Source organism: Heterocephalus glaber, unplaced genomic scaffold (genome assembly GCF_053883595.1).
Source record: "Heterocephalus glaber isolate CG9 unplaced genomic scaffold, H.glaber_assembly_v1.0 deba00000122, whole genome shotgun sequence".
Lineage (NCBI taxonomy): Eukaryota > Metazoa > Chordata > Mammalia > Rodentia > Bathyergidae > Heterocephalus > Heterocephalus glaber.
In genome coordinates this window covers 16,574,581-16,591,231 of record NW_028258138.1, presented here as the reverse complement: position 1 = coordinate 16,591,231, position 16,651 = coordinate 16,574,581, and the positions used below count along the sequence as shown (strand labels likewise).

General features: G+C 36.6%; 1 long non-coding RNA gene across 3 annotated transcripts in view; it reads right to left on the bottom strand.

Annotated features, from left to right (window-relative positions):
* The window catches only part of LOC110348610 (uncharacterized), an 85,220-nt gene that overhangs the window by 29,021 nt on the left and 39,548 nt on the right, over window positions 1–16,651 (bottom strand). For all 3 annotated transcript variants that reach the window (XR_015452160.1, XR_015452161.1, XR_015452162.1), the window contains exon 2: window positions 1,612–1,878. This is a non-coding gene — a long non-coding RNA (uncharacterized LOC110348610). The remainder of the gene's footprint in view (window positions 1–1,611; window positions 1,879–16,651) is intronic.

Here is a 16,651-nt window from a genome sequence, read left to right as displayed (position 1 = left end):
TCTAAACTTCACATGTTGGGAACTGCAATGCAAAGCAACAGTGTGGAGAAGTGAGATCTTTGAGAGGTGCTTAGGTCCAGGATTCTCTGTCCTTGTGGATGGATTCATTCTGCCATCATGGAGCAGGTTAGTCATCTCAGGAGTGTACTCCTGATGAACAGATGCATTTCATATCCTCCTGGACTCCCTCTTCTGTGAATGCTCTCTTGCCTTCTGCTTTCTATCATTGGAATGATGTAGAGCCATGGCCAGATATGGGCCCCTCAACCTTGGACTTTCCAGCTTCCAGCAGTGTAAGAAATAACACCACATCATTTTTAAATTGTCTACTCTTATTACTCCACTCTAGCAGCACAAAGTGCATTAACACACTGCACATTCTATTATCTGGATTAAGATTATACTTTATCACTCAATGATTTAGAGAGAACTTATGACTTTAAAGGCTTAAAAGTATTCAGCAAAGTAATGGCATTGTAGGGTTTTACTTAGTTGCACAAACAAAACAATATGAAAAGAATCTCATAATTTTTACAAAAGACAATGAGTTTCCTTTATACAGTATGTATATATTAAATAGTTGTTAGATAATTTCAGAAATTATTATTTATTTGTTCGCTCATTTTAAAACAATTCTTTAATACATGTAAAGTAGAAACAAAGCTTTGAAACCACTATATGCAAGATCAGAAATTTCTATGAACTTAGAGGAAGAAGAGATCCATCTCACAGTTAGGAAAGCATGGCAAAGAAGAGGGACAGGAGTCAGCAGGCACTGCATTTTCTAGCTTGCTCTGAAAATTCCGACTCCATCTTACTAAGACCTTTTATCAACATATTTTACTTCTAAAGTGTATATCATGGTACAAATGCTATTGTTTTTTTAAAAAATAGAACAAATTAGTTTTTAAAAATGGGAAAGATAAATTTTTACTATCAAGGAAATTATTGACATAAAACAAATGATACGTGTCAATTTTACATTGAAAATAACTATCTATAATTATAAAACCCAAGAATTTTACTACATTTACTTATTTCCTAATCCTGTGTCAAAATAAGAATATTTCAACTGCAAACAAAGCCAAATAGTAATGGCAATGGATTAAATCCAAAGAACAACTGTTATCTGCCCATTAAATCCAGAGGTGGAAGGGCCTGATATTGTGTTAGGACTTCAACCATGAGGGCTGGGGATTTAGCTCAGTGGTGGCAATGCCTGCCTTGCAAGTGCATGGTCATGAGTTTGATCCCTTCTACCAAAAAAAAAAAGAAAAAAGAAAAAAAAAAGAACTTCAACTGTAACATTCAGGAGCAGGAGCACAGCTCCATGTAGCGTTCCCTTTTATCATCCTCAGGAGGCTTGCTTTCTACTGGATGGGCACTATTACTATTATTTGTATAGGTGGCATCAATTAAAAAACTTAGAGTAAGTTGACTCATATGTCTTCCAGAAGTAGCAATTGTAAAGGTATGCTTGAAATTTTCACTGTAAACAGACAAATGCATTAACTTTGTTGGATGATGTATTTATTATTCAAGACCCATAAAAACCCAACTGCATAAATGAGCAGTTTCAGCATGTATGTGGGAAACAGAAATTTCCTTCACCTCCATATTCTTGTACCAGTGAGCAGTTTTCAGGTCTTCCTCAGAACCAGTAAGGAGGTGTCCTTTACCCCGTTGGGGTCCCAGAGCTTGGATGAATGCTAACCCAAATGTGTCAAGTTCTGTTCTCCACCTCAGATGCCTTGAAGAGGGTCCAATTTCATTGTGTTCCAGGAATCAATGCCAGGAAAAGGAGCCAAGTACAGTTGGATTGAAATGAAGGAAATTCTATTCTTAGGGCAACTTAGCAGCCATCAAGGTTCAGGTCACCTAGAATAGAATAAAATGCCAGAGAGGTGGGAGTAAATGTTACATAATGCATTTTCCATGAAGACAAAGGAGTATCTTTGACTTTTGTAAAGAACAATTTCTCCTTTTTGCTTCCTGTTTAAAATAGAATAAAAGTAATGGCTCTTCTTCCTTTAATTTTGGAACTAGAAGAGGATGGATGAACCCATAAAACAAAACCAGATCAATAGTGAGGAACTTACAACTTCAGGACAGCAATTAGTCAAAGGAACACCAAGAAGATTAAGAACCATGGAGTCTACTGCCTGCCTCTGTCACGAACTGACTGTGTAAATTTAGGAAAAAACCATAAGCTTTTTTTTTTTTGGTACCGGGGATCGAACTCCGGTCCTTGCACTTGCTCAGCAGGTGGCAAAACCACTGAGCTAAATTCCCGGACCCTACCATAAGCTTTTTTAACTGCCTCCGCTGTAATGTAATGGCTGTGGAAAAGATGATTCTAGAATGTTAACACTGTAACAGTACATGACGGAAAGTAGCAGACACGTTCTGCCTTCTGTTGGTCCACGTTCCACCAGGTAACATCAAAGCAGACTCTTCTCTTCAGCCCGGCATAAATCACAGCTTTTTTGGTTTTGTTTTTTTATTTTTGAAAGAAAACATTTATTGAAGCAAAATCAATACTTTCTTTTTAATATCTACAAGCCAACACTGAGTTTACTTTATTCAAGAATGAACACAATGTACAAAAAATGTATGCTTATATTATAAAAATATGTCAATTTTATCTCCTGGGTGCTGAGCAGAAGTCATTTTTTAAAAAATTCTTTTATTGGTACATTTTAGGTATATAATACATTTACATTTATCATTGGGTGCTTGTACCTGCATATGATGTATCTTGGTTCTTATTTTTTTCCCCATTACCTGTGCTCACTTCACCCCATCCACCCTTCCCTATTTACATAGATTTTTGTTTCCATTTTTTTCTTTTCTCATAATTTTTCCTTTCCCTTCTTTCCTTTCCCCTTCCCCTCACACCACACCTACACCTTTGGACATTTTCCTATTTCAAATTATCAATTATTCATTTTAATCTTATTTATACTTTCAGTTTCTCACACTAGAGAAACTTTGGTATTTATATGTGTTTCCTATTTATTTCATTTAAGAGTATAGCCTCAATATGCATCCATTTAGCTATAAATGTCTCTAGTTTCTTGTTCTTTATGGCCGAGTGGTATTCCATTTTATAAAAAAAACACATCTACTTTATCCAGTTTCCAGTTGATGGGCATTTGGGCTGTTTCCAAGTTTTAGCTATTACAAATTGTGCCACTAAAAACATGGGTGCACATATATCGCTGTGGTATGATTCTTTTAATTCTTTGGGGAAGATACACAGCAGGGGAATAGCTGGGTCAAATCAGACCTCTAGCCCTAGTTCTTTGAAGTATCTCCATACTGATCTTCACAGTGGTTGGACCAGTCTGCATTCCCACCAACAATGGAGAAGGGTTACTTTCTCCCCACACCCCCGCCAGCATTTGTTATTGGTTGATTTCTTGATAGCAGTCATTCTTTCTGGGCTGAGGTGGAATCTCAGTGTTGTTTTCATCTGCATCTCTCAAATAACCAGTGATGTTGAACATTTTTTCATATATTTATTTGCTGCTTTTACTTCCTTGTCTGAGAAATGTCTGTTCATTTCAGATGCCCATTTTTTAATTGGGTCTTTGAATTTGGGGTGTCTGATATTTTCAGTTCTTTATGAATTCTAGAGAGTAGACCTTTGTCTGAGGTACAGGTGTAAAAAATTTTTCCCACATTGTAGGTTGTCTCTTTACTCTGTTGATGGTTTCTCTTGCAGTGCAGAAGTTTTTAATAAGATAAGATCGCAGCTGGTGATTCTTTCTGCTAGTTCCCGTGCTACTGAGGTTTTGTTCATAATGTCTTTTCCTATGCCAATGTCTTCAAGAGTTCTACCTAACTTATCTTCCAGCAAGCTTAGAGTTTCTGTCTTAATATTTAAATCTTTAATCCACTTTGATCTTACTTTAGTGAATGGTGATAGGTATGGGTCTAGTTTTAATCTTTGGCAGGTTGAAATCCAGTTTTTCCAATACCATTTATTAAATAGGCTATCTTTCCTCCAATGACGATGGTTGGCCCCTTTGTCAAAGATGAGGTGGCTGAGTACGTTTAAAGTTGTTTCTGCATCTTATCATCTATTGCAGTGATCCTCAGGTCTGTTTTTTTTTTGCCAATACCATGCTGTTTTTAATCACAGTAGCTTCGTAGTATATTTTCAGGTTGGCAATTGTGATATTCCCTGCTCTGTCTCTGTTGCCTAGAATTATTTTTGCTATTCTAGGTCTCTTCTGGTTCCAAATGAATTTTTGGATTGTTTTCTGTAGTTCTGTGAAGTACTCTGTTGGAATTTCTATCAGCATTGCATTAAATCTATACAGTAGTTTTGGAAGTATGGCCATTTTCACTATATTGGTTCTTCCTACCCAGGAACAAGGAGTGTCTTTCCATTTTCTTATATCCTCCTCAATCTCCTTTTTCAGAGTGCTGTAGTTTTCAGTGTAGAGGTCTTTTGCTTCCTTGTTCGGTTGATTCCTAGATATTTAATTTTTTTGCATGCTATTGTAAAAGGAATTGTTTCCTGAATTTCTCTCTCAGTGAGTCTGCTATTTGTGTATAAGAAGGCTATTGTTTTTTGAGTGTTCCTCTTATATACAGCTACTCTACTGAATCTGTCAATTAGGTCTAGAAGTCTTTTGGCTGAGTTTTTTGGGTCTTCTATGTAAAATATCATATCATCAGCAAATAATGACAGTTTAACTTCTTCCATTCCTACCTTTATTCTTTTTATTTCTTTCTCTTTTCTAATTGGCATGGCTAATGTTTCCAGCATTATATTGAACAGGAGAAGTGATAGTGGGCATCCTTATCTTGTTCCTGACTTTAGCATGAAAGTTTTCAGTTTTTGACCATTTAGCATGATGTTGGCTGTTGGTTTTTCATAAATAGCCTTAATCAAGTAGAAATAAAGACCTTCTATTCCAATTTTCTGTAGCGTTTTTATCATGAATGGGTACTGGATTTTGTCAAATGCCTTTCCTGCATCTATTGAGATGTTCATATGGTTTTTGTCCTTGACTCTGTTAATATAGTGTATTACATTTATTTATTTACGAATGTTGAACCATCCTTACATCCCTGAGATAAATCCAACTTGGTCAGGTTGTGTAATCTTCTTGATGACCCTCTGTATTCTGTTTGCCAGTGTCTTATTGAGGATTTTTGCATCTATGTTCATTAGGGAGATTGGCCTGTAGTTCTCTTTTTGGATTGAGTCTTTCCCTGGTTTTGGAATCAAAGTAACACTTGCTTCCAGGAATGAATTTCGAGGTATTGCTTCCCTTTCAATTTCCTTGATGAGTTTAAAGAGTAATGGAGATAGTTCTTTAAATGTCTTGTAGAATTCAGCAGTGAAGCCATCAGGACCTGGGCTTTTCTTTGATAAATTTTTTATTACATTTTCAATTTCACTCATTGTGATTGGGGTGTTTAGAATTTCTATATCTTCTTCATTTATTTTTATTTTTTAAATTATTTTTACTTCTTTTATTGGTACATTTTAGGTATACAATTCATTTACATTTATCATTGGGTGTTTTACCTGTCTGTACATGATATATTCTGGTTCTTATTTTTTTTCCCCCATTGCCTGTGCACCCTTCACCCTTTCTCCCTTCCCTATTTACATAGATTTCATTTCCTTTTTGTTTTCTCATTGTTTTTCCTTTCCCTCTTTTGCTTTCTCATTCCCTTCCCTTCACTCCTTCATCTTTGGACCTTTTCCTGTTTCAAATTATCAATTATTCATTTTAATCATTTTAACCCTTGTTTACACTATCAGTTTCTCACACTAGTGAAATTATTCGTATTTACACATGCGTGTTCTATTTATTTCACTTAAGAGTATGGCCTCGATAAGCATCCATTTAGCTATAAATGACTCTAGTTTTTCATTCTTTATTGCTGAGTAGTACTCCATTTTATCAAAAAACCACAACTTCTTTATCCAGTTTCCAGTTGATGGGCACTTGGGCCGCTTCCAAGCTTTAGCTATTACAAACTGTGTTGCTCTGAACATGGGTGCACATATATCACTGTGGTATGATTCTTTTAATTCTTTTGGGAAGATACCCAGTAGGGGAATAGCTGGGTCAAATGGGACTTCTAGTCCTAGTTCTTTGAGGTAAGTCCATACGGATTTCCACAGTGGTTGCACCAGTCTGCACTCCCACCAGCAATGGAGAAGGGTTCCGTTCTCTTCACACCCCCACTGACATTTGTTATTGGTTGATTTCTTGATAGCAGCCATTCTTTGTAGTGTGAGGTGCAATCTCAGTGTTGTTTTCATCTTCATCTCTTGAATGACCAGTGATGTTGAACATTTTTTCATATATTTATTTGCTGCTTTTACTTCCTTGTCTGAGAAATGTCTGTTCATTTCAGATGCCCATTTTTTAATTGGGTCTTTGAATTTGGGGGGTCTGATTTTTTAAAATTCCTTATATATTCTAGATAGTAGTCCTTTGTCTGAGGTACAGCTGCTAAAAGTTTTTTACCCATATTGTAGGTTGTCTGTTAGCTCTGCTGTTGGTTTCTTTTGCAGTGCAGAAGCTTTTTAATAAGATGAGATCCCAGTTGTTGATTCTTTCTGCTAGTTCTCATGCTGCTGAGGTTTTGTTCATGAAGTCTTTTCCTATGCCAATGTCTTCAAGAGTTCTACCTGACTTATCTTCCAGCAAGTTTAGTGTTTCTGTCTTAATATTAACTTTGGCAATTCGTATGTATCTAGGAATCTGTCCATTTCTTCTGTGTTTTCCATTTTTTTAGAGTACAGGTTCTCAAAGTAGGTATTGATGATCCTCTGGATTTCTCCTGGATCTGTGGTGACTTCACCTTTTTTGTTCTTAATGGCATGGATTTGAGCCTTTTCTTTCCTTTTTTGATAAGGTTGGCTAAAGGTTTATCAATTTTATTTATTCTTTTGAAAAACCATCTCTTTGATTCATTAATTTTTTGTATCGTTCTCTTAGTCTCCATTGCATTGATTTCAAGCAGAAGTCGTTTTAAACAAAATCAAGGCCAATTTGTCTCTCTAATGAAACCTCCCCAATTTCCTAACAGATGTGAAAGCGGATGTAAAGCCCACTGATGCTGCTGACCCACTCACAGGTGGACACTGCCACCCCGGCTCTCAGGCACCACATCCTGCCTGTGCAGGAAAGCACCTCTCCCACTGAATGCATCACTGCTAGCACAGTCTTCCTGCGGCTTCTCTCGCTTAACAGTTGTTAGCATCTATTTCAGCAAAGTGGTAAAAGGATAAAGAATTCTGAGCACAAAAATCCTACTTATTTAATCAACTTCAATTTAAAAATGAGATCCACTGCTGTGGGCAACAAACGACCTCCCAAAATTTTACAATCCCATTTATGAAGGTGGGAAAGCTGCTGCCCTCCTCTCTCAAATATTTTTAAAACCTCCATAGGAAACATGTGTGACCAAGGTTAGCATCTCCGTCATGCTACTCACTGGTACCTTCGCAGCACCTGGCCTGGGCCTGTGCGGTGAGGGCCCAGCTCGCTCCCGTGGAGTAAGGTTCGCATGCTCTAGGGATGGGGAAACATGAATACAGAAGTCATTACGAGCTGAGGCAAAGGGACAATGGCCCCTGTATATTGTTCCAGGAGTTATGTGACAATACAGAACACTGCTCTCCAAAAGTCAGACTGCACCCATGCTGACAATGCCAAGGAAACCCCGTCCGTACACGGTGGAAGCGTCCTGGAGGAGGTGACCCTGGCTGTGCAGAGTGACAAGGGTACTCAGGAAAATCCTGGGACGCAGCGTCCACAGTGAAGACAACAGATGGATTAAAGTTTAAATTACTCAACTGCAGGAGCTTTTACCTTGACAGAGCCTCTCTGTGCTTGGCACTGACACATCTGAAGGTCCCAAACTGCAAACTACAAGGATCTCATCCTGGTTCCCCACTCTGCTGGGTAAATCACCTTCAGAAATGCTTTGTTTGACATAAACCAAACGTTTCTTAAATTACCTGGGACTAAGGTTTTCCCTTGGAAAAGGGATAAATGAAGGCAGTATCACAGATTCCTTTGAGGGGACAAAGGACATAGCTGCTCTTAAACTGCGCTTTCCCTCTTCTTTCACATGTTGCCATTTCTCAGCTAATTTAATGCTTATAATTTTGCATGAAAGTTCTTTTTGAGCACTGTCCAGCAGATATTTGGCTTGTCTGTTGAGTTTGTAAGTTTAAGATCCAGCGTGTTCTGCCTCTTTCCCTTCTTTCCTATTTCTTACCTTTCTAGATATTCCTATGCTGTCATAACTTATTCCTACCCTAGTTCAGTGCGACAAGCCTATTATGTATATTACGTTACGCACAAGAGATATGTGAATATAGATTCCTCAAACACTGCTTACTCCCTCATGTCCAAATGAACTCATTCCCAAAAGCATTGAATTAACAAACTGGAATTTATTAGGAAGAACAAACCCAGGTCGTTCTCTCATGTCCAAGTAGAGTATTTGCTCTTTGGGACTGAGGATTGGGAAGAACCAACACCTGATCTCATGCATTAAAAAAGTCTGAGAAGGGGCCTGGGATTTAGCTCAGTGGTTTCGCTGCCTGCTGCACAAACGCAAGGACCCGAGTTTGATCTCTGTACCAAAAAAAAAAAAAAAAGTCTGAGAAGGCAGGTAATTAAATTAACCAACTGAGCCAATGAGGGTGATGGTGAAGAGGTGGTTAAGTCACGGAGAAGCTGCTGCCATATCACCTTGTCACCTCCAGCTTGTCATCCTTTGACTTCTTTTCTGTCCCGTGTGGGAACACTTCAACCTGCTGTGGCTGACTTTAAAGATGGACGAAGATGCCATGAGTCGAGAATTGTGGAAACCTCTAGATGTTAGGGCTTCCACTCCAGGAATAAGATAGTCTTGCCAAAAGTATGACTTCAGGCCACTGAGTCCAAGCCCAGATTGCTGACCTACAGAACTAGAAGATAATAAATTTGTGGTGTTTCAAGCCACAAAATTTGTGGTAATTTGCTATAGCAAAAATGGAAAACTAATATAGCACCATAGGATTTGGGCTCAATGAGAAGTCAAAACCAGGCATAACAAGAGAAAGACCATGAGGTATGAGTACCTTTTTGAACTTGAAAGAACAATTAAAATATGACACCCATTTTTACTGTAAAAAGTAAAAAAAATCACAAAACAGGGATAATAATAGTACTTATAAAGTTGTCACAAGGATTAAATGACTTTATACATATAAAGCACTTGTAATGTGAGACACATAGGAAGTGACCATAAATGTTAGTGTGGTTATCACTTTAGAGTTTTAGTATATTTTATTCTATTATCATAGAACTGACTTTAATATATTTTAGACTAGCTTAGTTTGGTACTACTAAGTGTGTAAAAATCTTGAACTTGTTTATTTGAAATCAAACACAGATTCAACTACTTTCTGCCTGAGGGGAGGCTTAATTAGTTTAAGACTTTCAAATACTCTAAATTTCATTCCCCTTTTTGTTGAATATAGAATAAATATATAAGTATAATTATATATGTATATATATCTCCCCATATACACACATGCAAGTAGGGTACATATAACTATCTGTCAGTATCAAATTAGAAAAGTAGAAATGTTCTAAATAAATATAAAATTAAACTTTAGAAAGATCTAAGAGTCAAATTAGAGACGATCAGCAAGAACACAAAGCCACTAAAGATCACAGGGCTAGAAGGGCAACAGGGGGAGATGTCATTTCCAAAGCCCAGATCTGGGGTCATTTCATGAAGTTTACTCTTTGGGGGCTGTTGCTGGGTTGCACAGACTGTGGACGCAGGAACAGCTAGCATTTGAAGGGCAATTGCTGCTGCACAAGGCTAAGAGAAGTAGAATTGTCTTGGCTCCAATTTTCCTTCTGTTTTAGAATCTCACAGTCTTGCCCCCTGTTGGTTGAACCCTGCAAGAAGTCAGCTGAAGGGAAGGAGTGGGAAATTGAGCCATTTTGTCAACTAGAGCAGAGCAAGGCAATCCCAAAGCAAACGACAAAAGGGCCACATGTTCATATAAAGATATCTTTATGTTATTGCCTTGTTAGGAGGATTAAACAACCAAAATCATGTGAAACACTTAGTGGGCATTGCATGCCTGGGACTCAGTATGTGTTCAGTTGATGTTTTCTATTGTTATTATTACTTTAACTTCAGTCACATAATTAAAGTAATGAATAAAGTATTGAAAGAGGTGTTTAAATGTTTTCCCATAATCTAGGGTTGTTAGCTACTCTAAATGTTTTCAAATCTATTGCTGTTCTCTCTGGAGGCAGATTATCAGTATGCTGAGCTTTGTAAAGCAGCAAAACATTATTGAAGTATGCACCAGTGAGACCCTGATGATGGCACAAAACTAACACAGGGTGAAGTGTAAACATGGTTTACCCTGGCTTAGCTATTTGGTCTTGCTTTGAACATATGTTGGTGAACTGTACAAATAACTTTTAAATTCACTTTTGAGAATACTTAATAATAGTGCTTTAGCTATCTCTTGAGTTTATTTAAAAAGCTTATCTACAATATTGTCAGCATGGAAAATGTGATGCCTTGCCAAATAAAATATAAATCCAAAAGCCATTGGTAAAGTGTTTCATTTCTAACTTGTACATATATGTTTAGTGTTTTCATTAAACAAGATTTTTCCATGGTGTCTTTTGATCTCATTCCACTTTTTATACTTTTTAACACATCTAACTCATATCTGAGCCCTACTTATTTTAGATAACAGAAAATTCTTGTATGTGCACACTGGCTTCTCATATCAAACTATCTATATTTCTGCTAAGCACCAAACTTACAAATGGACATTTGTACTTGGTTTTCCAACAAGAAATCATACCTAAAATGTAACATGTTATTGCTAACCTCCAGTCTTCTGCTCTTGCTCTTGTGGGTCATATCTTGGTGACTGAAGTCATTTTCGTCTTCCTCGAATGAGAAATGATGTGTCATAATGATGTTCCTGATCACTTTTTCTTGCTTTCTTCCCTTGACTCCATCTAAATAATCACTACATTGAGTCTACCCTGTTCGAAGTTCTCTGGTCAAGTTCATCTCCTCTTTCCTGCAATTGCTATTTCATTTGTCTCATGGTGCCTCCTGTTCAACGGACTGGTCCAAATTTCTTTATAATCTCCTTGTTTAAAATCTGACCCTAGTCCTATCTAGTTTATGCTGTGAAATAACACAACTTTCTCAGTTTAAAAATACATCTTAATTCCTTGTGGCTTTAAATTAAATTTCAAACTATTAGGCTGGCATGAAATGCTAATAAAATCTGTCATTGTTTACTTCTCTAGCACTATGCTCTACACACATGCTTTATAGCAATAAAAATAAATAGGTTTTGGTTCTCCAAGTTAGCATCCCTTCCTCAACAATGATTTTTCTACAGTGGGAATTTATGTAGATGTAGATGTTTTTTGTTCCCCAGACAAAGCCTTATCATTGAAATGACTAAATAGTGCTTACCTTGTTTTTTTAATTTTATGTCTTCTATGTGATTTAAAAGCATGTACCATGGTTTATTAAATTTTGTGGTGCAAATGCCTAGAACTGTGGCATTCAATATGGTAGCGACTTGTCATATGCTTATTGAAAATTTTCAATTTAACTGTTCCAGATTGAGAATGTGAAATAGGAAGAAATGGTCCCAATGGAAAAGGGGAAGGGGAAGTGGGAGGGGAAGGGGAAAGGAAAGAAGAGAAAGCAATAAATATGAGAAAAGGAAAAAAATGGAAACAAAGTCTTTGTAAATAGGGAGAGGTGGAGGGGGTGAAGGGAGGGCAGGAGAATGGGGAAAAAAATAAGAACCAAGATACATCATGTAAAGGTACAAATTCCCAATGATGAATGCCATTGTATTGTATACCTAAAGTGTACCAATAATCTTAATGAATCAAAAAATATGACTAAATTATAGATACTCCAAAAAAGAAGGTACAAAACATCAGAATTCCAAGTTTTAGTAAGAAAAAATAAGATGTGTCATTAATCATTTTACACTGACTACATATTAAAATAACATTTTGAGCATATTACAGTCAATACATTTTATTGCTAAAAGTAACTTCACATGCTCTTGTAGTATGGCTTCTAAAACATTTAAATTACATATGTGGCTCATATTAATCACATTCATTTTCTTTTAGCAGTGGCATAAGGTGGGTAAGCAAGAAGCACTCACAAGTGAAAATATGCTTTCAAAAGAACATTACAGAAAAAACTCTAAGTATTTGAATGAGATCAGAATACAAATTGAATGAGAATAGATCAGATAAATTATATCATGCACACAGCTGCATACATAGTAGGAACTGAGTTGCCCAAAAAGGAGTACATAGAGGCTCATATAAGTTGTTTTAAGCTTACTTGTGTTGGAAATAAATCTGAAATTTAACTTTGAATTATAAGAGAAGGACAAAGAGTTTTGAGACAAGTTTATATAAATTGATTAAACATGGAGAAGTGGATGCAAAATTTGACTGGAATCCCTTACAAATTCATGTGAAATGGCAGTGAAATGATTTCTTTTTGTACAACCATAACCCCACAAAAAAAAAAAATAGGGAGGGATAGCAGCAGTTAATAGAAATAAAATTTTGGGGAGGGAAATCAGTGAGACAAGTAATAAATCATCAATGCAGAAGTGAAAGAAAATCTGAAAAACGATTAGTATTCTAAGAAGGATTAACAAACACAAACTAAGAAGTATACGCTATGAAATATTTCAGAAAACATAAAAGAATACCTGGACATTAAAAAGTACATTAGTAGAAACAGACAACTGTGGAAGAATTGGAAGCTAAGATTGAAGAAATCTAGAAATAATAACAAAAGTGATATAATATAGGATCAAAAGATAATAAAATTATATGATCATCTTAGGATCTTCAGTATCTTAGTAATAAGATTTGCAGAGTGAAACAATGGGAAAATAAGGAAAATTAAAGGAACGTATTATCTGAATAACGTTGGCAATAAGGAATATGAGTTTGCTAGTTAAAAGTCATCCTCTCAGTGTCCTACAAAATGAGTGAAAACAGAGACAAAAAGTTTAGAGATTTTTGAGACAAACAGAGGTCTCTAGAAGATTTCAGAAAGTTGTCTACAAGGAAAGGAACATCAAGGGAATACCAAATTTCTTAATGGAACATCAGAAGCCAGAAGAAACTAGAGAAATACTTTCAAATTCTTTGCCAAAAATAATCTACCATAACATTTTAAATCAAGTATTGAATGTGAGTTTATGGATAATTTAAGACAATAAGAACTAGAAATAAATATCTTATGCTTATGCACCTTTTCAAGAGGTCATGTTCTGCTAAAGTTAATGAGAAAAACCAGGAAGCAGGCTGCTATGGAATTCAGAACAGGCAGGAAGCAAAGAAAATTCTTAAGAAGATGGGAATGGTCCAAAGATGGCAGCTTTTCAGCAAGCCTGAATCAATCAATTTCTATTTGGGGCACATCAGAATAATCTCAGAATGATTTTTTTCAAGATTAAATTTTTAGAATACTGAATTTGTTTAAACATATGGAGAGGAGATTTATGTTTGAGATAACATCTGAAAATAAATTAATGATGACAGCACAGTTAATTAAGTAAAAGAAAAGCAAGATAAATATTAAGATCAGGGAAAGAAAATATTTTGCATTAAAGGAAAAATAATTTTTCTATAAATTATTCAAATTACTATCTATAACACTGAATATCAATGTAAACAAAATTACAAAATAACTATCATGGATTGACTGTCAGTATGATAAGCTTATTGAGTTAACGAGTGTGAAATAACTGAATTTTCCTTTTTAAAGAAAAGGAATCCATCAAAAGTGTGTAAAGTTTAGCATCTAGTAAGTTGCAAAAGAAACTTGCTGTTTTAGAGGCATATATGTTGTAATAGTCAGGGCTCTCCAGATTAACAGAACCAAGAAACAAGACATAAGAGAAGAAACAGACAGGTAGACAGTAAAGATATTTATGATAAGGAATTGGTTCCTGTGATTGTGGAGGCTAGGAAGTTTCATGATCAGCCACTTCCAAGACTCCAGACCCAAGAAAGTGAGTGGTGTGGTTGCATTCTAAGTCCAAAGCCCTGGGAAATGGCAACGGCATCTCAGAGAAGCAGAGTGAATCCTCCCACCTTGTACCTTTATAATTTTAGTCAGACCCTCAATAGACTGGATAATGATCATTTACATAGTGGAGGATGATTTTTTTCCATGCCACCCTTTCCAATCCTAATTCACATGGAAAAACCACCACAGATTCATGCAGAAATAGTGTTTAACCAAATATCTGGGCATCTCATGACTATGCTCCAGTCAAGTTGACACATATCCTTGATCATCACAGAAGTTAATTCAAAAACAACCCATTAAAGGAGCTTAATATGCATGCTTCTGGAGAGAAGAAAAACAGGAAATGTACTAAACAGGAAATGTACTAAACAGGATATGTGCTATTCTCTGTCATAGTCCATCTTGTGGAACCTTTAGATTTTAAAAGAAGGATTTAATGTGGATGAGTAAATATGATTAGTTATCAGTGTGTGAGTACATGTATGTGCAGAAAATGTGTTACAATATACTGACAGTTAATCAAGACAAAATCTGTAAACAAAATCCAGTTCAGAGAACATGCCAACATGTGACAAATCAAACAGTCCCAATATAGTGATAGAGAACTCTGTCTTCAAATTCTAAGGAAAGCCATGATTCTACTCTCAAATTTTGGCTTGTAGTGTCCAAACAAATTTTTTAAAATGTAGTTTATATATTAAAAGTAGCTATGTGTAGCTTATAAACAATTTTTACATAGTTTATAACTTTAAAATTTTTGATATGTGGTTTGTGACTAAAATACCAAGATAGTCTTATAAATCAATCTAAACATATTTATTATGAAATAATAATACAGAAGAGTACTGAATGCTTTGTAGGTAGGATGATTAATCTTTTATTTATTTATTTTTTATGATGGTTTATCTTGATTGTTAACTTGATTTGACTGAGAAACACTTAGGAAATCAGTAAAACACACTTCTAAATGTGTCTGTGGATATTTCCAAAGATAATTGGATCATGAAGTCTCTAGCTATAAGTGTAAATGAATCCATTGAAAGATCATAAGTTGATGGCATTGTGGGAAAACAATGGAAAGAGGAAGTGGGGACTGGATGAAGTAGATCATTATGGCATGATCTTGGCAGGTATATATAGTTTCTAGACTCATCTTCCAGCTCCTTTGCTCTCTGTGATGCCAGGCTGCCATGAGCTTTCTTACCACATCCTCTAACCATGGTTCTTCTACTTTGCCACAGACCTAAAGAAACAGAAACAGCTGACTGTGGACTGAAACCTCTGAAGCCATGAGCCAAGATAAACTTTTTCTCCTTGAAGTTGTTATTCTGAAATATTTTGACACAGCAATGGGAAGCTATCACAGTAGGTATGAGGCACTGCCATGCATTATAATCCATAGTTCCTCATTCAATGAGCAAATAAGATAGAATGAGCGATGTGTGTGCATGTATGTGTGTGTCCACTTAATGCTGAAGAAATTAAATCTCAAGACATAAAACAATTTGCCTGAAGTTCTATATATGTTTTTAATCTCTGTGTTATAAGAACTCTTCTAAATGAGTGATGATTTTTCCATGGATTTGGTTTATTTTAAGATAAAAAAAATAATATTTGGAGCCAAACCTGTTAAACTAATTTGATAATTAACTTGGAAAACATTTCTTTAGTACACTTGTGAATAGAAAGTATGCTTTGTGATTAATACATTTTCTCAGAAAGCAGTTCACAAGAAACAAAGTGATGAGTAGATGCTATTACAAAAAATGCATACGACCCTGATGTCAATGGTTGTGGGGGGCCTTGCCCCCCCCCCCGCTGGAATTCTTGAGTGCCCATTACGGACATGCCCGGGCTTGTTGCAGATCTACCCGGCAACAAGGAAGTAGCCCCAGTACACTCCTCTTGCTCCTCCCCTCTTGCCCTACGGTATATATGTTGTAGCAGCTTCCGCAATAAACGAGACTTGATCAGAAACCTGTCTTGTCTCCATCTCTCGTGTCCCCTGTCCCCTCTCATCCTCGCTCCCCCTCTAGGGTCTCAGTTGACTTGCCCGCAGGCCGGGACAAGTGGCGCCCAACGTGCGGCCAGAGAACGGGGGATCCAGTGAAGGACGCTGCTCAGGGGCCCTAAGATTAAGATTGAGGAACAAAGAGCACACTCGACACAGGAGAGGCTTGCAATTGACGTAGACCTGCTGTCTTTTTCGCACCTAGGTAAGTTGAGCAGCGATTATGGGACAGGGCATTAGTCAGCACGAATTGTTTGTGCAAAGTCTCAAGGAGATATTACAGGCACGAGGGGTAAAGGTTACAGTCAAACAATTGCTGAAATTTTTTGATTATATTAAAGATCTCTGTCCCTGGTTCCCTGCTGAGGGAACCATTGACGAAAAGAGATGGAAAAGGGTAGGGGAAGCTCTTCAGGATTACTATGCCGCTTGCGGACCCGGAAAGGTCCCGATTGCGGCGTTCTCGTATTGGAATTTTATCAATGATATTATTTCCCAAAAAACGAGGGACCCACT